The following is a 23,001-nucleotide window of genomic DNA, read 5'->3' as shown; positions in this document are numbered from 1 at the left end:
TGGGAGAGTATCAGGGTGGTTTTAATGCTTTGATTTACATTTACTGATACTTACTTTATAACTAACTCATATTTAAAGCTTCTACATCTATACATATAAGAAGGCGTGCATGTTAAGTTATTGTAATTGGTTCTTTATACGTCTTTAACGCTGAAGATGGCCACACATTGCCCTAAATCCGCATCTGTGAAAACAGTCTGAGGCAGATTGCTGTACTCTATACTACATGTATTGGTTTAATGGAAACACAGGCCAAAGTAACGAAATCAGCTTTGACTGCCAAAATAGCTCATTCAAGGCATTTATCTTACTCTTTATTTTCAGTCATAAGTACGCCCTTCCCCATCCATTGGAAATTCCTGGGAGTTGAAACGGTGCATCTTCGCCTAACACGAAGGCGGTGGAAACTACTCAGTCAGAAAGCTTTCTTTCCCCATAAGTTTTCTGGCCACTGTCTTTACCTGTCGTTGTTATTTTCATTGTTTAATTGAGCTACCTGGGATAACTACGGAATTCAACATGCGAGCACCGCACTGTATCATTCCTCTACCACCTCATCTATCTATTTATGCTCAAATAATATAATTGAGAGCAGTCTCGTGACCAGACACAAACCGTTGACATCATCGGCATTTATCGTGTGACCTGGCTCCGGGACTGTGAAACTCTACGTCGATATTGTTCCGTTATAACGCTTTATATTATCCGATGTTCACAGAAGTTAAAAGAGAAAGTATGTGTGAGATTGAGGGCGGGACTTCGATACAGGCAAAACAATGAAGGGGACAGGTATTAGTAGAATTTCTCCTGGGGGAAGAACTGAAAGAGGAAGCTGCATGCATGCATTAGGGAAGTGCGCACTTTAATAATTATTAACACTTGATTATAAAATCATGAGAGAAGGTTCTGTTAGCTTAAGCGATCTGGAGACACCAGGCATTTTCAGATTAGTTAAGGAATGTCTGCGTCTTAAATAACTATTAAACTACAAAAGATTTCAAGGAGATGTGAATCCTCACCATAATTAATTGACTTTGAAACGTAGAGTGAAGATGAATAAATAAATTTATAGGGAAAGTCGTCATTTGTGTTTGCAGCTCCTTGTGTTTACCGTGTTTGCAGTTGAAATTGATGGATGTAAGGTCTGACAGTTACACAAAACGCCGTTTTTTCCAATTTCCCAAACATTTTGCAGCACCTCTCAGCCATCAACTGTGAATTTCTGTTGTATTTAATCTGGAACGTGAACATTTGTGTTAAATGATTACAATATTAGGTGGCTATGGGACACAAAACAACCACAAGTACAGTGTGTTTTGGTGAAGTGCAAAGTGCTTTTACAACCATATTCGTGAAAATACGTGTTATATTTACGTGTGCCTCACAACACCTCACCAAAATGCTGAGAACAAAAGAGCTTGCCACACAAAAACGTCAGTAATTACGAAATATCGAGAAAAACTAAATAAAGTTTCAGCATAAAATGATAGGTTAACCCCTGACAAAATTTCTGATCAACATCGTTTGGTGGCAAATGACAAGCTACCTGTAATAAATAATACACAAGTGGTCCTGAAAAACCATGCAAACCGAGTGTAAAGGTATTAACAAAAAGAAACGAATTGTTTGTTTGAACTAAATATCCACATAATTTTGTAATTAATTAATAATAATTAATAGCAATTGATTAATTAATTAATAGCGAGAATGTTCACATCACAGATTAAATAAAACACAAACTCGCCGATGGCACAGGGGTGCTGAATCATGTTTGGGAACTTGGAAGAAACGGTGTTTTGCATAATTAGCAGACCTTACATCCACCTATTTTATAGGGAAAGTGTTTGGGTAAGTTTTAACAACCAACGATTGTTAAGAACGGGAAAAAAGACGACTTACCTAATCATAGATTCAAGAGAAAGAGCTTCACAAATTGAGCAACTCAACGAAGCACTGGTCCAACTCTGGCCCTTATGCAAGCAATTACGCGGGTTGGCATTGATTTATAGGGTTGTTAGAATTCCTTCTGAGGGATATCGTGCCAAATTCCGTTCAGTTGGTTCAAAAATGGCTCTGAGCAGTATGGGACCTAGCTTCTGAGGTCATCAGTCCCCTAGAACTTAGAACTACTTAAACCTAACTAACCTAAGTACATCACACACAACCATGCACGAGGCAGGATTCGAACCTGCGACCGTAGCGATCACGCGGTTCCAGACTGTAGTGTCTAGAACCACTAGGCCACCACTTGGTGCTTTAGTTAGTTGGAGGTCCCTACCCACAATCCTCCAAACATATTCAATTAGGGAGAGATCCGACGACATTGATGGTCAAGGCAGGGTCCGGTAAGCTCGAGGACAAGCAATAGAAACTTTTGCTGTGTGCGGTGCTGGCGGCCGTTATTTTGCTGAAATATAAGCGCACGATATCTTCCCTTGAAATGCAACAAAACGGGGCATAGAAAATCGTCTATATACCGCTGCTCTGTAAGGGTGACTTGGATGACAACCTAAGTGGTCCTGCTATGGAATGAAATGGCACCGCGAAAACCATTGCTCCTGGTTGCCTGGCCGTATGGCGGGCGACTTTGAAGATGGTTTCCCACTGCTGTCCGAGGAGTCTCCGGATATATCTTCCATGATTATCAGGGCTCAGTTAGAAGCGATACTTTTGACTGAAGACAATTCTACTCCAGTGAGATTCTATCTTGTACCACTTTACGTTGTCGAGTCCTGATTCTAGGTTGACAGGCAGGTAACTGTAAATGCAACTGATGTCTAATGCAATAAATAGCGTCCTGTATAATTTCTCCCTCAGTCTTCAGATATCTCATATAGCAGCACAACAGCCTGCTCTCATTAATGCGAGTGTCAGTACTGTAAAACTTAACCGGTGAACTGGAACAATCCATCTCGAAATTTCCTGATTTTAATATGAAGAAAAATGTTCCAATCACCAAGCAATCACATCAGCCGGCAGGATCAGAAACATACGGCATGTTAAATTATAGATAGTTGTGATCTCCAGCGTTAGGCGCGTAATGGGGCCTTTAAATATGCTTTTGCAGGATGAGCGTTGATATATTGCAAAAACGTAGAAATAAGTTGGGAATATTAATCAGTAATTACTTAGGATACTAATTAGATAAGCGGTTGTGTGGATTGTGGAGTGAAATCGATGAAACATTAGAATAATTACGCAGTTTAGTTGTCTTGCCGAGAAGACGACAACTTTTTTGTTCTTCAAGCGGTGCCGATTGGACGCATATCTGCCGTCGCTGCAGATAATTATTCGGCACGCCACCATTGTTATTATTTTATTGAGACGCAGTCTCACTAGGCGTTGTCATAGTTACACACAGCAACAAAATTAATGTGTCTATGTAATTCAATTTATCATAATATTTTGTGAATACAGTGAAATTTTTTTAATTTTGTGTCTCATTTATGTTGCAAGCTGTTGTTCCAATTAAACGGCGTCTTGGCATGGCTAAAGGTTCCTTGTTACAAATCTTATGAATGGTCCAGCACGAGCCAATGCTTTGGAATTATTTAATCTACGAATTCCGGTAAAGAAATATTTACATAATAGTCACCCACGGTCAAACTTACAATAAACGGACCTTACGCAAAAAGCCATTGTCAAGCGCCCAAACTTTGTATTAAGCATCATTAGAAATTAATACTCTGATCACATACCATTATCATGATTTATTTTTGTATATCTGTAGTCTCATATACTGAAACCTGACCAGGAAAGCCTATTAATTAAATGCCTCTTAGGAATACGGCTGCAAGGAGGGGAACAAATCCAGTGTTTACTCTTTGTGTTTACAGGAATAAATCATCCAAGACATGGAACGGATCCTTCCATCTGCCATGTAGAGCACTGTTTGAAGCCAACTGCAACTGCAACTCATGAAGGTACTAATGATGTTTACCGCTTTAGATCGGCCAGAATGGTGAAGGGTGCCAGTCCTGCTTGTGGGATGAAGGCAGAGCTCATCGTCTGTAGCATCGTCAACAAGAATGATTGGGGATCTGTGGTACAGCACCGAGTGTGAATCAAAGGCTCAGGCGGTAGGGTGCAGAGTCCTCGTCATGCGCCGTAGGGTTATGGGGTATAGTGCCTCGCTTAATAGGTCAGGGGCGCATCACACACAGGAAGAGGCTACATGAATAGTGGGGGCTGTGTGGAGAGAGTGACGGTTTATTTAGTTTACAGGTTCTCGAGAACGAACAAAAAGGTTTCCAGTGACAGGACAGGGGTTGCCCTAGGAACCTTACGTATTACGGTAGTACGTCGTCGTAGCTTTGTTAGGAAAGAACGAAAGCTCAAAGTTATAATACGAGGGCGTGCTGGAAAGTGATGCCTCCTAAATTTTTGCTTCAAAACTCTTAGAGATCTTTAAATAAAATAAACTTTATCACAAATTTATATTTTTATTCTTCATATCTACAATTTGCAGCCGTCTGTCACTAGAGGTTTCCGAATTTAAGCGTGTAACATAGCAGTGTAACTATGTCTTTGAGTCAGAATTAGCGAGCTGTAATCGATTTTCAAATTCGAAAAGTTCGTCTACACATGGAGCACCCTCACCTTGACCATGACAACGCTAGAACACACACGCTTGCTGCGATATCTGAAACAATCCGACGCCTTCATTTATCCTCCTCCATAGGTTCCCGACTTGCCCCCATTCGATTTTCATCTGTTTCCAGAACTTAAAGTAATGCATTTATTTACCACCTGAAATATTTAGTCTGACGCGTGTATTTGAAACCTCGAAACGTAATAACGTTGTTGCTTAGTATCTTCTTTGTACTTTGAGATAATATTTTCTCTTCTGCTACACGATCCTTGCACCTAACAGTTTCCAGACGACACATTTATTTACAAAATATGATAGTTCAAAAAATGGCTCTGAGCACTATGGGACTTAACAGCTGAGGTCATCAGTGCCCTAGAACTTAGAACTAATTAAACCTAACTAACCTGGGGACATCACACACATCCATGACCGAGGAAGGATTCGAATCTGCGACCGTAGCGGTCGCGCGGTTCCAGACTGAAGCGCCTAGAACCCCTCGAAAATATGACAGTATGCATGTGATGTGTTACTACGACAGTGAAAGGATCCTGTGACCACGGGAGGACTCTACTTATTTTATTTTTACCGGTAGATATACGTTTAGTTTTAGTCAAAAGAAACCCAAAACAATTTTCTGAAATAATGTTTTGTTTCTCCTCCATACAGTGCCACAAGTTACTACAAAAAATCGTAACACAACACACACAAATGTCATACTAACAACGTAAGCCCACCTGATGATGCAACTTTAAAACTCTGAAACGTGTCTTGGAGATAAATAAACAGTGACAGGTAACAGACACCGTGTTGTTTGCAAATTTCTCTACAACAGCAATAATGCCTCCAATTGCAGGGGAAACAATTAAAACATTATACCCCCATTGCTAAACGCATATTCAGGCCAATGTTTCTATAAGTAAATAGTGTAGTGCACCGGACGAGGTGGCACAGCGGTTCTCGCACTGGCCTCACATTCGAGAGGACGACGGTTCAAATCCCCGTCCGGCTATTGTGATTCAGGTCTTCCATGTATATCCTAAATCTCTCCAGTCAAATACTGGGACTGTCCTATTGCAAAGGATACTGACGATTTCCTTCAACATCCTTTCATAATCAACGTTTGTTGTCCGTCTGTAATGTCCTCCCTGTTGACGGGATATTAGAACTCTAAACTTCATTTTATTTAAGTAATGTTTTATGGATCGCAGTCGCCTGATGACATCGTTCTCCTGACCTTAACTTCACAACATTTATAACGAATGACTGCTAAGCAAGTTGAAATGGCCGGTGCTGTAGGGCTAAAAATAAACGGTGATAAGACAATAGCAATACACCTAAAAAGAGGAGATGTATCTACTCAAATTGTAGTGATGAACAAGGTGCTACAGGATGTGGACCGATTTCCATAACTCGACTGTAGATGCAGACAACAGCAGCAGTATTGGCAATGCTTCAGTGGTCTTCCAGAGAAAGCGATTAATACGGAAGAGAGACTCTGCAAGTACCATGCCAACAGAGCTTCGTCTATATTCATCTAGCATCCCACTGACGGCCATATACGCATCTGAGACGGAAAATGTCACCAAATTCAGCACAGAAGCATAACGCTCTGCCGAAAGATGCTTGAGGAGATCTTTGAAGATCAGTGATCGGGGACACGTTTAAAATGATGGAATCCTGGAAAGCCGGCCGAGGTGGCCGTGCCGTTAAAGGCGCTGCAGTCTGGAACTGCAAGACCACTACGGTCGCAGGTTCGAATCCTGCCTCGGGCATTGATGTTTGTGATGTCCTTAGGTTAGTTAGGTTTAACTAGTTCTAAGTTCTAGGGGACTAATGACCTCAGCAGTAGAGTCCCATAGTGCTCAGAGCCATTTGAACCAATCCTGGAAATAGGTGTTTCACACAGCGTGCACAGAATTGTTGCTCAAAGAAGACTAAAGCTTGAGGGACGTATTATACGGATGGAAGATGGAACAATTTAGAAATCAACACTCTTGCGGAAATCAACAGACGCCTGCAATTAAACGTTCCGAAAGGATATTCAGTGCATGGTCACGAACTAGAAGTAAGCTGAAATTCTGGCAGCTCGTCGAGTACCGTGGAGGAAAATTGTCGCCCATTATTCTAAATATCATTGGAGGACCTAAGTATGACTAAGATGCTTTGTGATTGCTTGCAAATAATGTCTTATCGAGGTGACTGATAGAAAGGATAACAAATAAATGAATGTTAAAAACGGTCTTTCATAAAACTAATTCAAGTAAATGAGTGGTATGGGTAGACAGTTTCAGATCTAAATGAATTGCTTAGATTGTTTGAAATTGTCGAAATAAAATCTTCAATTTCAAGAATGAATTCGAACAAGACTGTGTAAAAGTTTTAAGCAGATTAGTGAATTTAGATTAAAGTCAACACATAATCATAATGTACGTTGGTGGGGATGAAATATATTGCTGTGTCGCTTGTGTGAGTAGCTACTACCTGGTAATCCCTCGCGACCATAATCTGTTGAGAACCCTCGAGAGGGATGTTCCTGGAAAGTGTAATATGGGGATCGATATAAACCTATGTTAAAAAACACTAATGGTAGCTTATTATAATCAAGCTTTCCTTCAATAAAGTTACGTATATTTCAAAAAATTGAGAAACTTATTTGTGTAAATAGAGGGAAATTTTCGTTTGAAATGATGGGCCGCACAAAAGGAACCAGAAGTCTCCAGCCTACAGTAAACCAAATTACCAAGAAGAATGAGACGACTGACACTTATACCTCAACCTTTTCACGGTTAAAAGTCATTTTGCACATGTCTGATAAATGAAAACTCAAAAACTGTGTTTCTTTGTGAGAAATAAAATACTTTCACAACCGAAAAAATTTAACCTGACTGATTTTGAAAATCGTTGACGTGGGACACATGCCTCCGACGAAACTAACTAGATCCATGTTTTCGTGTGAACTTAGGATGTTCTGAGTTGAATCTTTTATTTTAGATTGATTTTATCAGAAAAGCAATTATGGAAATAGTACGACAGATCACTACCAAACACATTTATTCTACTGACAATGAATAACTTGAAATGCCGCACAAAAGTTGTCAACTTAACATTTGAAGATGACTTTGATACACCACATTGCGATGTTTCCTGCAGTCTATGAAGTTTTCTGGGGCATGTAGGTTCCACTGTACACACACAAACATTACTTACAAACCAGCTGAATTACTGAGGAGTGTAATAATGTTTCAAAACAATGTCTGTGGTGTGAAAGGAAACACAGTTACTTTAGACACTCTTAGAATGGAGAATACGTTGATCTGATCAGATTTTCGTGAAACAGACACACTATAAACAAACACCACCTCATTTGATGGCTCACAGCCTCCCACATATCCACCGCATGTTGGTCATATTTTTCTCCAAGTTCCGAAAGCATCTTGCTACATTGTGGCACTGGACAGATACGAGCTACAGACGTCCCAATGCTCGAAACTGCTTATTGCTTCACAGGGACATATGTATCCGATTAACCGCGAAAGGGTTAATACGTTTCTATAGTCTTACGTTGTGCTAATCTTTAGACGTCGAGAAATCAGATAAAAATTAAATTTAAGCTTAAGATACATAATTATAACTTATGAGGACAATTATACACAGTGCCTCAGGTATCATGTAAGAACCAGTTAGTCATACTAGCAGTACAGTACATTATGATACTCACGTCCATACAACACAGGCAGCTATCTCTGAATCAACCTTCAGCGTAATTTCATTAAGAATAACGTACCGTGCTAATAACCTGCTCCACTGTGTTAGCACTTTGAATCTTCGAAATGGAAAGTATGTTTGTTCGTAGTGCACCTGCCTGTACTAACATTTAGATCAAATGATTCAAATGGCTCTGAGCACTATGGGACGTAACATCTGAGGTTCACAGTCCCCTAGAATGTGGAAGGACGCAACATCTGAGGTCATCAGTACCCTAGAACTTAGAACTACTTAAACCTAACTAACCTAAAGACATCACACACATCCATGCCCGAGGCAGGATTCGAACCTGCGACCGTAGCGGTGGAGCGGTTCTAGACTGAGGCGCCGGCTACTAACATTTAGAATACGGGATGACTGTTCCTACCGTTCCAAGCAATTTCAAAAGTAAACAATGTTATTCAAACAATTAGAGTGTAGCTAATTGATATTCTTACGGTCAGTGCTAAGTTACATATGAATGCGAAGTATGCAATTACTGTTATTGCATCCTAGTGGAAATTACATTCTATTGGCCCTCAGCCGTAGAGTGTTTATGTTACGTAAATTGAACAGTGACAAAAATAAACTGATTTGATTGATAGATGCAATTCAGAGACAGGCTCCCGTATTTTTTACCGGTAGATTCGCTCAACACACGAACATTATGTGGGTGCCCTGTGAGCTCAAGTGGGTATCACTGGAGGGAAGACGATTTCTTTTCATGGAACACTACTGAGAAAATTTAGAGAAAAGGCATTTCAGGATTACTGCTGAATGATTCTACTTCCACGAAAATAAAATGTCCCTCACTGAATTTGCGAGTGGAACAAGAGAAGAAATGATTAGTAGTAGTACAAATTTATCCTCCGCCAGCCACAATATGGTGGGTAGAGGAGAAGGTTTGTAGCTATAGATGTAGATGTGGAAGACAAATTTAATTCTGAGGGTGCATCAGTGAGCCCTATGAATCGTAAGAGAAGAGGAACGGATATGTACTGTTATCAGGGTACTATTCTTACACAACCCTCAACCCACTACAGCAAAACATCCATAATTTAGTTCCCGCCGGACATATCGTACCAGTATAATGATGCTAACACAAAATTATTTGCCGTAATACTGTATTCTCAGTATATCATATAACAAAGTTGGGAAAGCCAACGTTATCGTGGTTTCCAATAGTTCCATTTCTCGATAACATCACTTGTTATCTAGTCAGCCACTTCACCTAAATCTTATTTACCATTTTTTCCCATTTGCTTAACATATTGCCTCTCTTGGCGTTACAGCTAAAATGAATATAAACCAACTCTTATACCATTATTGTTATAAATTTTCTGTTGCAGCAGCCGCTCTGTGGTTATCCGCCCATCTCCCTCATTCTTCTTGCTGCACCCATTTCCACCATTCGTTACAAGGTGCCTCAACAAAAATAAGTCTAAGCTAAAGGAATCACATAAATTTGATACAGGAAACGAATCAATAGAAACTGCCGCAAGTTTATGAAAAAGTTGTTCCATCAGCTAAGTTCACAATGTGAAGTTTAATTGGGTAAAGATAACATCGAAGTTGTAGGTTCAACGTCCGCCAGCCAAGTCGAAAATGTATAGGTTAAATGGATAACTACTGCTCAAAAGTTATGGATTCAGTGAATACCCAATACATATGAACGTTATATAGTTATAGTAGTTTGACAAGAAACGAATTAAAAACCATTTCCAACAACTTTTCCTATCAATGTATCGCTTGTTTATCACGCAAATACTGGAGCAAGATACCTGGTCTGAAATATTCCAAATGGATACCCATTGCTCGTGTGCCAGACTGAGACTTAGCTGAAATAAAGATTTTCTAAAACAGTCAACTGTAGGGAGACAAATATCTGATAATAGTACCATCAACGCAAGACCATCGCTCACAGAACTCCAGCTCGGAACGGCTGCGGATATAAATCCATTTCTACCAGTACAAAATTTCTGTACCTCATCCAATATGTCAACCCTCTCGATAAGTCTCCAGAAATGAAATAATAGTGCCATTGTAAGAAGAAGAGACCGGATTATACGCATCAAAAAGACCTTAAAATATCCATGCAAATATGCACGAAAAATGCTTAAAAATGCACGAAAAGTGTCGAAGTATGCAAGATAAAATAATAAAAATCCGTGGTAGTTAATGTGTACATTTCAAAGTCGAACCTGTGCATATCAGTTACGAGGAAGAGCCTCAGCCAAGCGAAAAATTATTACATTTTGAATGTTGATATAATTATCTGAATGCTTTCTAGTAGAGATTGGAAAGAGGGACTATCCGGGATTATTTTCGAAATATTGGAGACATGGAGACGCTTATCGTGCTTCGCGAATGGTTCCTTCTTTGCTATTGTACAATAGATACGTACAGGACCAGCTGCGAGATATGTCGCACGCAGAAGAGTACGCTCAAAAATTCCGTAATATTTTATTTGAAAAACAACACACAATCATGAATTTTTTGAAAGGCTTTAACTGTTAATGAAACCTATTGGACCAAAGTATCATTTACAATTTATTTTACATTTTTCTACTATTGTAAAAATAAACGACCAGATACTGTTCCAAATGTTAGGTAGTAAGATTGTCTCTTCGATCACTCAAAACATTTTATAAGCAGAAAAGGACCGTTCTTCATCAACTGAGGTAACTGGGCAGTATCTGAATTTAGGTACTACTTTGGCACTTATTGTTTCTGATAAAAGTTCACCCGTCCCATTAGGTGGCACAAGGGCTCGAAGCCTGGGTTATTGTTTAAAATGTTTTCAAGCTTTTATTTACGTTTTCTTGGGAATACCTCCGGCAATGAGGAGTTCACTAGAATAATTTTGTTCATTAACTGAACAGGCTCATTCAACGCCAAACCTTGAGTTTCATGCGTTTTAATACTTACAGGTATATGGGAAAAAAGAGTGCTAATCACAACAACGCCTTTCTTTAATACCAGAATGATTAAAAGGTTCCTTGCACTGGTAGACTACCAAAGCCTCTACACTATCGATGTCGTTTACTATCCCTGGTTCAAAATGGCTCTGAGGACTATTTGACTTAACTTCTGAGGTCATCAGTCGCCTAGAACTTAGAACTACTTAAACCTAACTAACCTACGGACATCACACACATCCATGCCCGAGGCAGGATTCGAACCTGCTACCGTAGCGGTCGCTCGGCTCCAGACTGTAGCGCCCAGAACCGCACCGCCACTCCAGCCGGCTACTAATCTCTGCAGTGGCCTCGAAATGCTTGTTGTAAAACAATACAGGTTCGAACCACCTACCCCAGCGAGTTACCACTGGTTCGTTTACTGACACTGCAATAGCCTCGAAGTGTTCGTTGTGAAACAACATAGCTGTGATCCGCGTACCCCAACGAGTTACCACTGTTTCGGGATGTAAAGGCACATTGGTAGCCTTTCTTTGTGTGTCTTGATGCGAACAGAAGCGTTTAGAAGTACTTTCTTTGTGGATGAAATCAGTTTACTTACACAGACAAACGTGGAACTCCATGACCTAAGCACGTCACATGAATCAAATTGGAATTAAATAGTCGAAGGGCTTTTCCTGCTTTGATCATATGGGAAGCAGCATCTCAAATAAACATAAACGCCGTTACATGTGCAGAAGATTCTGGAAATATTTTTGTAATTCCCTCATTCACAAATCTGGCAATCGCAGAATGATTTACTTTATCAAGTTCTTCGCTGGCCACTAAATAGGAAGAAGAAGACTCTTCTTGTAAATCACCAAAAACTATACTTGCAATGTAACGGCCAGAAGTGTCAATAGTTTCGTGAACTGAAAGCAATTTAATGCTGTCCTTCAGTTCATTGCGTATTTCTTCCGGAACATTTACGTAAATTATCGGTATGTAACATTTACGCAGTATTGATTCATATGGTACACTTTGATTTAAGTAATATTTGCGTGGGAAGGCTTTGAGGATAGGGTTTGTAAGTTTCGGAAGAGGAATATTGCTTGCAATGAATGCTTCAGATCCATGTTAAATGGACTTATTTGGTTACCTTTGGACATATCCCTGCTACTGCAACTTGTTGTTGTCAGAAGTTGTTGTCGTGGTCCTTTCTTCTGCGTTCCTGCGATATGAAGACTTGTCTTGACATGCTGGTCTATTTGAAACGTTTTTCCTCGCACAAAACGTTTTTCTCGCAAACTCGACAATGTAAAACAACTCCGTCTTATACAGGGTGGTCCATTCTTCGTGACCGGACCAAATATCTCACGAAATAAGCGTCAAACGAAAAAACTACAAAGAACGAAACTTTTCTAGTTTGAAGCGGGAAACCAGATGTCGCTATGGTTGGCACGCTACGTGGCGCTGCTATAGGTCAAACGGATATCAACGGCGTTTATTTTAAAAAAGAACCCCCATTTTTATTACATATTGGTGTAGTACGTAAAGAAATATGAATGATTATATACGTTTGTGACTATTACAGCGCCATCTATCACAAAGCGAAATCAGTGGTCCAACCAAAACACTCATATTTCTTTACGTACTACACGAATATGTAATAAAAATTGGGGTTCCTATTTTTAAAAACGCAGTTGAATTCCGTTTGACCTATGGCAGCGCCATCTAGCGGGCCAACCATAGCGCCATTTGGTTTCCCCCTTCGAGCTAGACGAGTTTCGTTTTGTAGATTTTTCGTTTAATGCTTATTTCGTGAGATATTTGGCCCGGTCAATATCAATGGACCACCCTATATAAATGTTCCAGGATAGTTATCTATCCACGAAAAAACGTTTCTTTTTTCGTGCGGCGTGCCACACAGCACGTTACACACTACACGTCGTAAACTCGTTCAACTGTGTAGAAGTAAATAGAAAGCTAAACTGAAACAATGTTCGCGAGACTAAAAGCTTGCGTAGTTTCATTGTTGCCGACGTGTACGGTATGACAGCGGAGGGTATTTACTAACCGGAGGCGTGGGCGCAGGAGCATTGACTATTCTCTGATTGCCAGTTCCTATTCTGCGTCTGTAATGATTTTGCTGGGCAGTGGCTTGTCAGTTCTACGATTGCACGCAGTTGGGTCCCATTCAGTCTGTGAGACATCAAAACTAGATAGAGCTAGTGACCGACCGTCAAAATTTATAAAATATTGTAAACACAGAGCGAAAATTAGCATCATCACTAGATTTTAGTTAAAATATGCAATAACTGGTGAAAAGTAGCCATATATGCAAATACATATACAACATGCAAATGCATATAATCCGGCCTCTAAAAGAAGACGCCATTGATTTACTCTTTTTTAACGTACATTGATATGACTAGACGAGGAAGTGTACGCTGTAAAGCTTTATTATTAGTGGCCGCTTTCGTGCCCTGTAGGGGCGTGTGTGTAGCAGGGTCCCAGGGAGTGGCAGAGGCCGTGGGTAGGGTGAGTGGGTGGCACGAGTACAGGTGGCCTAAAACTGTTTTCGGCATTTCGTGACAACGTAATGTAAACAACAAAGTGATCCTGAGAAATCTTGTTATCTCGACTTGCGTATTTTCGGTAACACGGAGCAACATCACGCACGGCACGTTCAATCTTGGCACGGATTTCTGCGGTGTTCGGCATGAGGACGACAAGCAGCAGAGGCAGTAAAGGCTCCTGGCGTCCAATACTGCTCCACCTGTCTCTGTGAAACTCTTATCAGTGGGCCAAGTTAAACAACGAGATGTATTATCTAAGATGTATTATCTAAGATAATCTTCACTGATCCGATGAGCAACAGCAGAATACTGAAAATGCCAGGTTTGCCAAAATTTAACTGGGACTGCTGCAAGTGTTCAGAACAAAAGGAGAGTAATATAACATTGGATTTACAGCACATAGTAAAAATTTTGTAGTTTGTTGACATTGAGGGTGATTTTTTCCACTGTGTACAAGCCCTAGGGATTTATCAATGACACGATACGGAACAAAAAATGTCTAATGAACTTACGTCGCCGGCCGGTGTGCCCGAGCAGTTCTAGGCGCTTCAGTCTGGAACCGCGCGACCACTACGGTCGCAGGTTCGAATCCCACCTCGGGCATGGATGTGTGTGATGTCCTTAGGTTAGTTAGGTTTAAGTAGTTCTAAGTTTTAGGGGACTGATGACCTGAGATGTTAAGTCACATAGTGCTCAAAACCATTTGAACCATTTGAGAACTGATACGTCTGTGAACTTACGTCCGCAAAATTTATGGTTTCCATGCTAGAGATTCTTTATTCACTCACACTTTGTTACTGAGACTGTGATCTAATGCGCACTGTACCATTCAGCCACAGCTACAGTGCTGAAAATGACTCCATGTGCCTCAACTCATGTGTGTACGCACCATAGCATGTTCTGTCTCGCACGTTCACATCGGCCAGGCTGCATCTGAACAGTGTCAAAGGCAGCATGATTACTCTTCTCCAGTGTCTCCACATCTCGAATGGGCTCTGCATATACCATAAATTTAAGATGGCCCCATAATGAGAAATCGCACTTGTTGAAATCCGGTGAACTAGACCGACATGCATCTGTACCCCCTCGTCCGATCCATCATCCAGGGAAGACATGACTGAGCTGCACCCAGATGTTAACGGTGAACTTTAGGTGAGGCGACGTGAAGGAAGGCTGGCCCCAAAATACGTTGCCGGCCGGTGTGGCCATGCGGTTCTAGGCTCTTCACTCTGGAACCGCGCTGCTGCCACGGTCGCAGTTTCGAATCCTGCCTCGGGCATGGATGTGTGTATGATGTCCTTAGGTTAGTTAGGTTTAATTAGTTCTAAGTTCTAGGAGATTGATGACCTCAGATATTAAGTCCCATAGTGCTCAGAGCCATTTTTGAACCAAAATACGCTATCCAATTGTCCTGGCCCACACATTCCGGCTTCATGGATGCTAATGATTGGCTGTCACGATACCATGCAGTTTCTGCATACTACCCCACAGATGACTGTTATGAAAGTTGAAGATACCACTCCGCGTAAAATGGTTCAAATGGCTCTGAGCACTATGGGACTTAACAACTGTGGTCATCAGTCCCCTAGAACTTAGAACTACTTGAACCTAACCAACCTAAGGACATCACAAACATCCATGCCCGAGGCAGGATTCGAACCTGCGACCGCAGCAGTCGCGCGGTTCCAGACTGAGCGCCTAGAACCGCTAGACCACCGCGGCCGGCACTCCGCGTAAAAGCGGCCTCATCTGTGAATACGATGGATGATAGAAATCCCGGAAATGTTGTTGCCTGAGAAGAACACAGTGACAAAACTGCTCCCGATGTCGCTAGTGAGCCTTGCACACTCTGTAAGTTATAAGAGTAGTAACAATTGTCATGGAGAATGCTCCACACGATCGTCTGGCTTACTATGTACTGGCAGATTAACTGCCTGGTACTGACACGGCGGTCGCCTTCAGCAGTGTTAATCACATTTTCCTCCAAGTCTGGTGTCTGACCGTTTCGGGTACGTCCTACATGATTTCCTGCTTCCTCAAGCGACCCTGTCTCAAATGGCGAAACACTGTTGCAAACATTGCATGCTGTGGTTGTTGTCTGTGGGAATGGGTCTCCTGAAACAACTTTGCTGCCCGACAGCCGTTGCCATTTCCCTTTCCGTACGTAAACATTATGTCGGCAAGCTCTCGATTCGAATACAGAACGACTGTGTACGATGCTTTATCACATCCACTACTAGGTGAGTCAGCAAGAGAGGTGCATCGGACACAACATTATCAATTACTAAGGCAGGAGAATCGTTCAGGCATGATGTATGAGGAACAGTACCACCCTCTAGGAGGAATCCACGCATACTGTAACTACGGACACATGCTGCAGCGCGTGTTAGACTACAGTCTCTGTCATAAAATATGACTGAATAAATGGTCTCTGGCATGAAAACAATGCATTTCCAGACTTAAATTAATTAGAACTTTTTTATTCCATATCCTCTCATCGATCAATCCCTACCGTTTGTACATGCTCGACAAATCACCCTGTATGCTTGCAACATTTTAATATGCCAGTTGAAATTGGACAGAGACTGCAACGTAATCCCAAGGGGAGGTGACCATGAGATAAAGACTGGATAACCAACAAAAGGATCATGTTCTTCGAATCGGGGTGTGGAAAGGCAAAAGTTTGATCGTGGTACAGAAGCTACAAAATCTGAAAAAGTAAATGTTAAGACTCATTCAGGATATATAGGGTGTCAGTTCAGTGCAATTGAAAGAAGACGAGGATTTCTGGTAAGATGAGTATAGGGTAATATCAGCAGCAGCAGAAAGTCGTATACTGGGAGAATGATTCATTAACAGTAGGAAGGAAGGGCAGAAGCGATTTACTGCGAACAGTTTAGTGGCAGCGTTGTTCTCATCAGAATCGACAGCAAGCCAACAGCGACAACAATATTTCAGTTATAAGAGTACATGTGGGGATCCCAAGCCGAAGCAAAAGAGATAGAGAAGCTCCATGAGGATGATTATCGAGTAATCCAGTACGGAAAGTAAGATGAAATTCGAATAGTCATTGGAGAGATGTATGCGGCTGCAGGGGAAGGAGTGGAGGAAAGCATCATGGAAGAATATGGGCTTGGTATTAGGAGTAACATAAGAGAACGACTAATTAGGATCTACAATTATTCAAAGATAGTAATAGCGAATACTCTCTTCGACAATAAGAAGAAGTATATTTGAGAAAGGCCGGGAGATACTGGAAAATTTCAGTCAGATTACATCACAGTCAGGCGGAGATTCCGAAACAATATACTGGATTTTATGACGTCCATGCCTCCACACTTCTGTAACTGACAAGCTGTCCTGGGGAAAACATAAAGAGCTAGCTTATGCCTTATGTTCTTGGACGGTCCAACCAACCTAAAATACTACCGTTAACAGCTGTAGTTATTAGTCTGCAGAATAGGGTCTTAGATTAGTGATCAAAAGTTCTACAATCCTGGGTTCGAAACCCTCCACCGTTTAAATTTTGATTAATAATCAGCATTGGCGCCCGAAGACTTCTGGCATAAGAAATCACTCTCATTCTGCCAATGACTTTCCCAAAGAGGGCTTAGGAGCGGCAACAGTTTCAGGGACTCTCTTGCCCTTCGGTGGGAAACTGCCCTTGAATTAGCAATGATCAATGGTATGAAGATGCAAAAGCCAATGGAAACCACTGCATTTAAGACACATAACATGTACCCACAGGACAAGTAGCCTCTAATTTAAGAAGTGTCATGATGATTTCTCCACTGAAAAAAGATTCGGGAATAGTCTCCAATTCGGGTCGCCGGGAGGGAACTGCCAAAGGGGAACTGACCGTGATAAAAAAGACTGAATAACCAATGAAAGGTTCACGTTCTACGAGTCGAGGCATGGAATGTCAGAAGCTTGAACATGGTAGAAAAGCTACAAAATTTGAAATGGGTAATGAAACCAATCAACCCAGATACAGTAGTGGTCAGTGAAGTAAAATGGAAAGAAGATAAGGATTCCTGATCAGATGAGTACAGGGTAATATCAACAGCAGCAGAAAATGGTGTAACTGCAGAAGGAGTCGTTTTGAGTAGGAAGGTAGGGCAGACAGTGTGTTAATATGAACAACTCAGTGATGGGTTTGCACTTATCAGGAATGAAAGCAAAGCAACACCGACAATGATAGTTCAGGTATATATACCGACGTCGCAAGCTGAAGATGGGGAGATCGAGGAAGTGATCTTTTCCGGCCACAACAATGTCGGAGATTGATGTTTCACAGGATTCCTAATATTCGCGGTACACTCGTGAAATGGTTGTACGGGAAAGTCCCCAATTTATTGCTATCTCGGAGTTGCTGCGCCCCATCACTCGTGCCCCGACTATAACACCAAGTTCAAACACACTTAAAACTTGGTAACCTGCCATTGTAGCAATAGTAACCGATCTAACAACTGCGCCAGACACTTGTTGTCTTATGCAGGTGTTGCCGGCCGAAGAGCCATCTTCTGCCTGTTTGCACATGTCTGTTTTTGAACACATATGCCTACAGCAGCTCCTTTGGCGCTTCAGTGTAAAGCCTATATATAGTATGGCAACTGAGAAGGCTACAGAGACAGATGAAACATTTCACTGATCGGACAGATAGTTCATAATATTGTGAATATATATAATATGTGATCAAAACTATCCGGACACCACCAAAAACACTTTTTCATATTACGTGGATTGTGCTGCTACCTACTGCCAGGTACTCAGTATCAGCGACCTCAGTAGTCATTATCGTGAGAGATCAGAACGGGGCGTTCCGCGGAACTCATGGACTCCGACCGTGATCAGGCGATTGGGTGTCACTTGTGTCATACGTCGGTACGCGACATTTCCACACTCCTTAACATACCTAGGTCCACTGTTTCCGATGTGATAATGAAGGGGAAACGTGAAGGAACACCTACAGCACAAAAGTGTTCGGGCTGACCTCGTCTATTGACTGACAGCAACCGCCGACAGTTGAAGTGGGTCGTAATGTGGAATACGCAGAGATCTGTCCAGGCCATCACACAGGAATTCCAAACTGCATCAGGATCCACTGCAAGTACTATGACAGTTAGGCACGAGGTGAGAAAACTTGGATTTCAAGGTCGAGCGGCTGCTCACAAGCCACACATCACGTCGGTAAATGCCAAATGACGCCACGCTTGGTGTAAGGAGCGTAAATATTGTACGATTTAACTCTGGAAAAACGTTGTGTGGAGTGACGAATCACGGCACATAAAGCGAGGATCCGATAGCAGGGTATGGATAAGGCGAATGACCGGTGAAAGTCATCTGCCAGCGTGTGCAGTGCCAACAGTAAAATTCGGAGGCGGTGATGTTATGGTGTGGTCGTGTTTTTCATGGAGGGTGCTTGCACCGCTTGTATTTTTGCGAGGCACTGTCACAGTATAAGCCTAAATTTACGTTTCAAACACCTTTTTGCTTCCCACTGTTGAAGATGTATTCGGGGAAGACGATTGCCTCTTTCAACACGATCGAGCACCTGTTCATAACGCACGGCCTGTGGCGGAGTGGTTACACGACAGTAACATCCCTGTATTGGACTGGCCTGCATAGTGTACTGATCTGAATCCTATAGAATACCTTTAGCATGTTTTGGAATGCCGAATACGTACGTGCCAGGCCACATCGACCGACATCGATACTTCTCCTCAGTGCAGCACTCCCTGAATAATGGGCTGTCATTCCCCAAGAGAGTCTCCAGCACCTAATTGAACGTATGCCTGCGAGAATGGAAGCTGTCATCAAGGCTAAGGGTGGGCCCACACCATATTGAATTCCAGCATCACCGATGGAGGGCGTCACGAACTTGTAAGTAATTTTGAGCCAGGTGTCCGGATACTTCTGATGACATAACATATGGGCTATCGGCTGAGGCATCTTACCACTAAATCTGAGGGGCGGGGGGGAGGGGGAGGATGCGCAATGCAATGGGGAGCATGCCTTGTTAAAAGTCTCTTCGTGAGTTGGTTTATAACGTTACAAATGTCACCGAGAGTCACCGGAACAGAGCCTCACCTGTACAAATTCGGACAACACGGAAGGGCCTCCCCACACAATGGTCTCGTTGTCTTAATCTCAGCCGTTTGAAGGGCTGCCAAAAAGAGACCGCATAAGGAATGTCGTTTTCTCCGCTGTTCCTGGAAGAATGGAGTTTATCGGCAGGCCGCAAGACTAAGCTCAGCATTTTAAATAGACGACTTTTGCGGTTATTTGCGGTTCCGCCCACAGAGGACCGCAGATTAAATTCGTCTGCTCCCTGCTGCGGACTTATAAATGTGAACAAGGAACATTAGTGCACCGCAGATATCTGGCCATACTTTAGAAAGACTCTTCGGCGCCTGTAGCCTTTTACCAGCTCTCGCCGTCTCGGCCGCATTTGGATGGAGATTTCGCTGGCCGGAGGTAAGAAATGTTTCTGGAGAAGAGAAGGGATAAAAAACATGCGACTGTCGGGAAAAAGGAAATAAAAAGTTGGAAGAAAGGAAACTGGAACGGTAGCAGGGGAAGCACTGTAGCAGCAGAAGCAAGGAGCGAAAAGAGTGTGAGAGGACCGCGGAAAAAGTAAAAAAGAAACAATTCAAAAGCGAATAAGAAAGCAGATCTGGGCAGGACATTTGCGGAGCAGGCAGCGGGCGCGCTGGCTGGCGGCCAGGTTCGTTTGCCGCGTCGGCGGACCGCCGTGTCTCCGCCCGCGCCCCGGAAGCTGCGGAAGAGTCCGAGGGCGCTCCGCTCACGTCTCCCCGCCGGCTAGCCAGCGCCTTCCCGTGTTGTTTCGTGACGGTGAAAGGCGCACAGTACTCTACCCAACAGTACAACCTTATCACATACTATAGACTTTTTGTTTCCCTTCGCCGATGTGGAACGGAATTACGAGAGGATATTCAGAATTCCTCGAACCGTATTTTTATAATTCGGGGCATCGACAGACAGCAAATAGCAAAAAGCAGGTGAGTATGAAACCAGTATGACCATCAGCTCCACATCTCAAGCGACCAAGCAGCTGGCTAGAATATCTAGACGAATTGAAAACAAAATTTAGGATCTGCTAGAGGTCATTCAGTTTCGTTGTAGTAAATGTAAAGGCAACGGAGAGCCAGTTAAGATGTTGTACTTGATAATTAACGGAAGGCTGAAGAAAATCAAGAAAAGCTCATACTATTGTAGACCTAGAAAAAGCGGTTGGCAATATGATATGGTGCAAGGTGTTGGAAAATCTGGAAAAACTTGGAGTAAGCTGTAGGGAAAGGCGGTTAATATACAGTATGTACGAGAAACGAGAGGGAATGATAGGACTGGAAAACCAAGAAGGAAGTTCTCAGAATAAAAAGGGTATGATGAGAAGACACAGTGTTTAGCCTCTACCGTTCATTCGAGACATCAAAGAAGCAACGGCAGAAATATAACAAAGATTCAAGTGTGGAGTTAAAATTCAGGATGAAAGAATATCACTGATAAGATGCGCTGATAACATTGTTGTCCTGAGTGGAAATAAAGAAGAGTTACAGAATGTGACGAATGTCTGGATTGAGAGTAGATGCAAAAAGAAAAATGTGATCAAGTTGTAGGGTGTCAGGCAAATCCAACACCTTCCATGAAAACCCTGGCATGACAAGCAAATCCAGCAGTATGAAACATAGCTCCGAATAAATCGTGACATTAAATTAACCAAAGTAATTGGATTAATGAGTGAGTAAATGAAATACCACAGACTAACACAAGAATGCCTAAATGCATGTCATACCTTCCCACCGTGAAACAGATGCAGTTCCGAGGGGAGAAACGAGAACAGAAGCCGAGAGCAGATCCGTGTTTAGAAAGCCCTACGATAAGGGACGGACACCCACATCGCCAATCAACCGCCAGGACCACCCCCCAGCCCATGTTAAATGATAGAGCCCTAAATAAGAACAGTATAGATCTTACGATAACACTAAAAGGGCCACACCAGCTGCAAGTTTTAGCGTGAGACTTTTCGCTTCTCTGTTACGTTGCAAACATTAAAAACATTGCCCCACCACGAAAAGTATAACGTTTATCATTGGATAGACAGAATTTTTGTAGGCGGAGCTTAAGGTTAACATTGAGACCCTGATTGGTCAGATGAAAAACAGCCAGATAGTTTTTTTTAAACCAACTTCTGTAAATTGTAGTAAGGAGAAGTTAGGAGAGAGTTGCTTCCGAGACGGCGAGATGTGAGGAGCTGCGCCGGCCTGACGCTGCCTAAACACCGACAAGGTAATGAACGCACGCGATGCCCATTTATGAGCGCATAAGGCTTCACTCAGAACTGCAGAGGTCTCATCTGTTACATCCCCCTTTTGCGTAATACTAGTGTCGATCGTCAATTAAAGCTCATGGTATTCACATTTGCTACGTAAGTTAAAATCTGAAACGCGATGATTTATCTGTTATATAATTATTGAGAAGGCACATCAGCCACTATAATTTACGACAAGTTAGTTAACTAACTAAAGATAATTGATGGTCACTGTGGACCATTTTGATAGTTTTCTCTCTTGTGAAACTTAATTTAAACCTAGATTATAGATATGATATGGCATAGGTCATCCTTCGATCCATTGTAAACTTGGAAACTCAGTCAGGGAATTTTCGTTCACATTTTTGTTGAACGCAGTTGGTTTTTACCATCCTGTATTAAAACATTTCCTTTTATCAATGGTGCAATTTATAAACAATGTTTTGTGAGTAGAATAAAATTTCAAATGGTAAACTTAACTGCTTTTTCGACGTTATTTTACCAGCTAACTAAAAATAGGGAAGCCTTGAACCCCTTCCACTAAATTTAGTTAGTACTAAGATTCTTTTACAGGGAGTGCAGTGGAGCTGACGCTGAAATCATTAAGTATTTGGTTATATCATCGCTAGTCTCACTGAATTCTTCTGAACTCTACATGTCATGTGTGGTCTGGCATCTCCTTACCAGCAACAGGTCCCAGGTTCAAACTAGTCAGTTCCCTAAAAACCACGCTCAGAGCGTCGTTGCGCGAAAGTGGTAGGGAGACACGATATAGGACAAACAGGCACCATGCAGAATGTTAGAGAATGGCGACCCTGCCAGGATGGTAAAATACCATTATTGAAGGTCGACCACATG

Source organism: Schistocerca piceifrons, chromosome 7, assembly GCF_021461385.2.
Source record: "Schistocerca piceifrons isolate TAMUIC-IGC-003096 chromosome 7, iqSchPice1.1, whole genome shotgun sequence".
Lineage (NCBI taxonomy): Eukaryota > Metazoa > Arthropoda > Insecta > Orthoptera > Acrididae > Schistocerca > Schistocerca piceifrons.
This window is presented reverse-complemented; position numbering follows the sequence as displayed.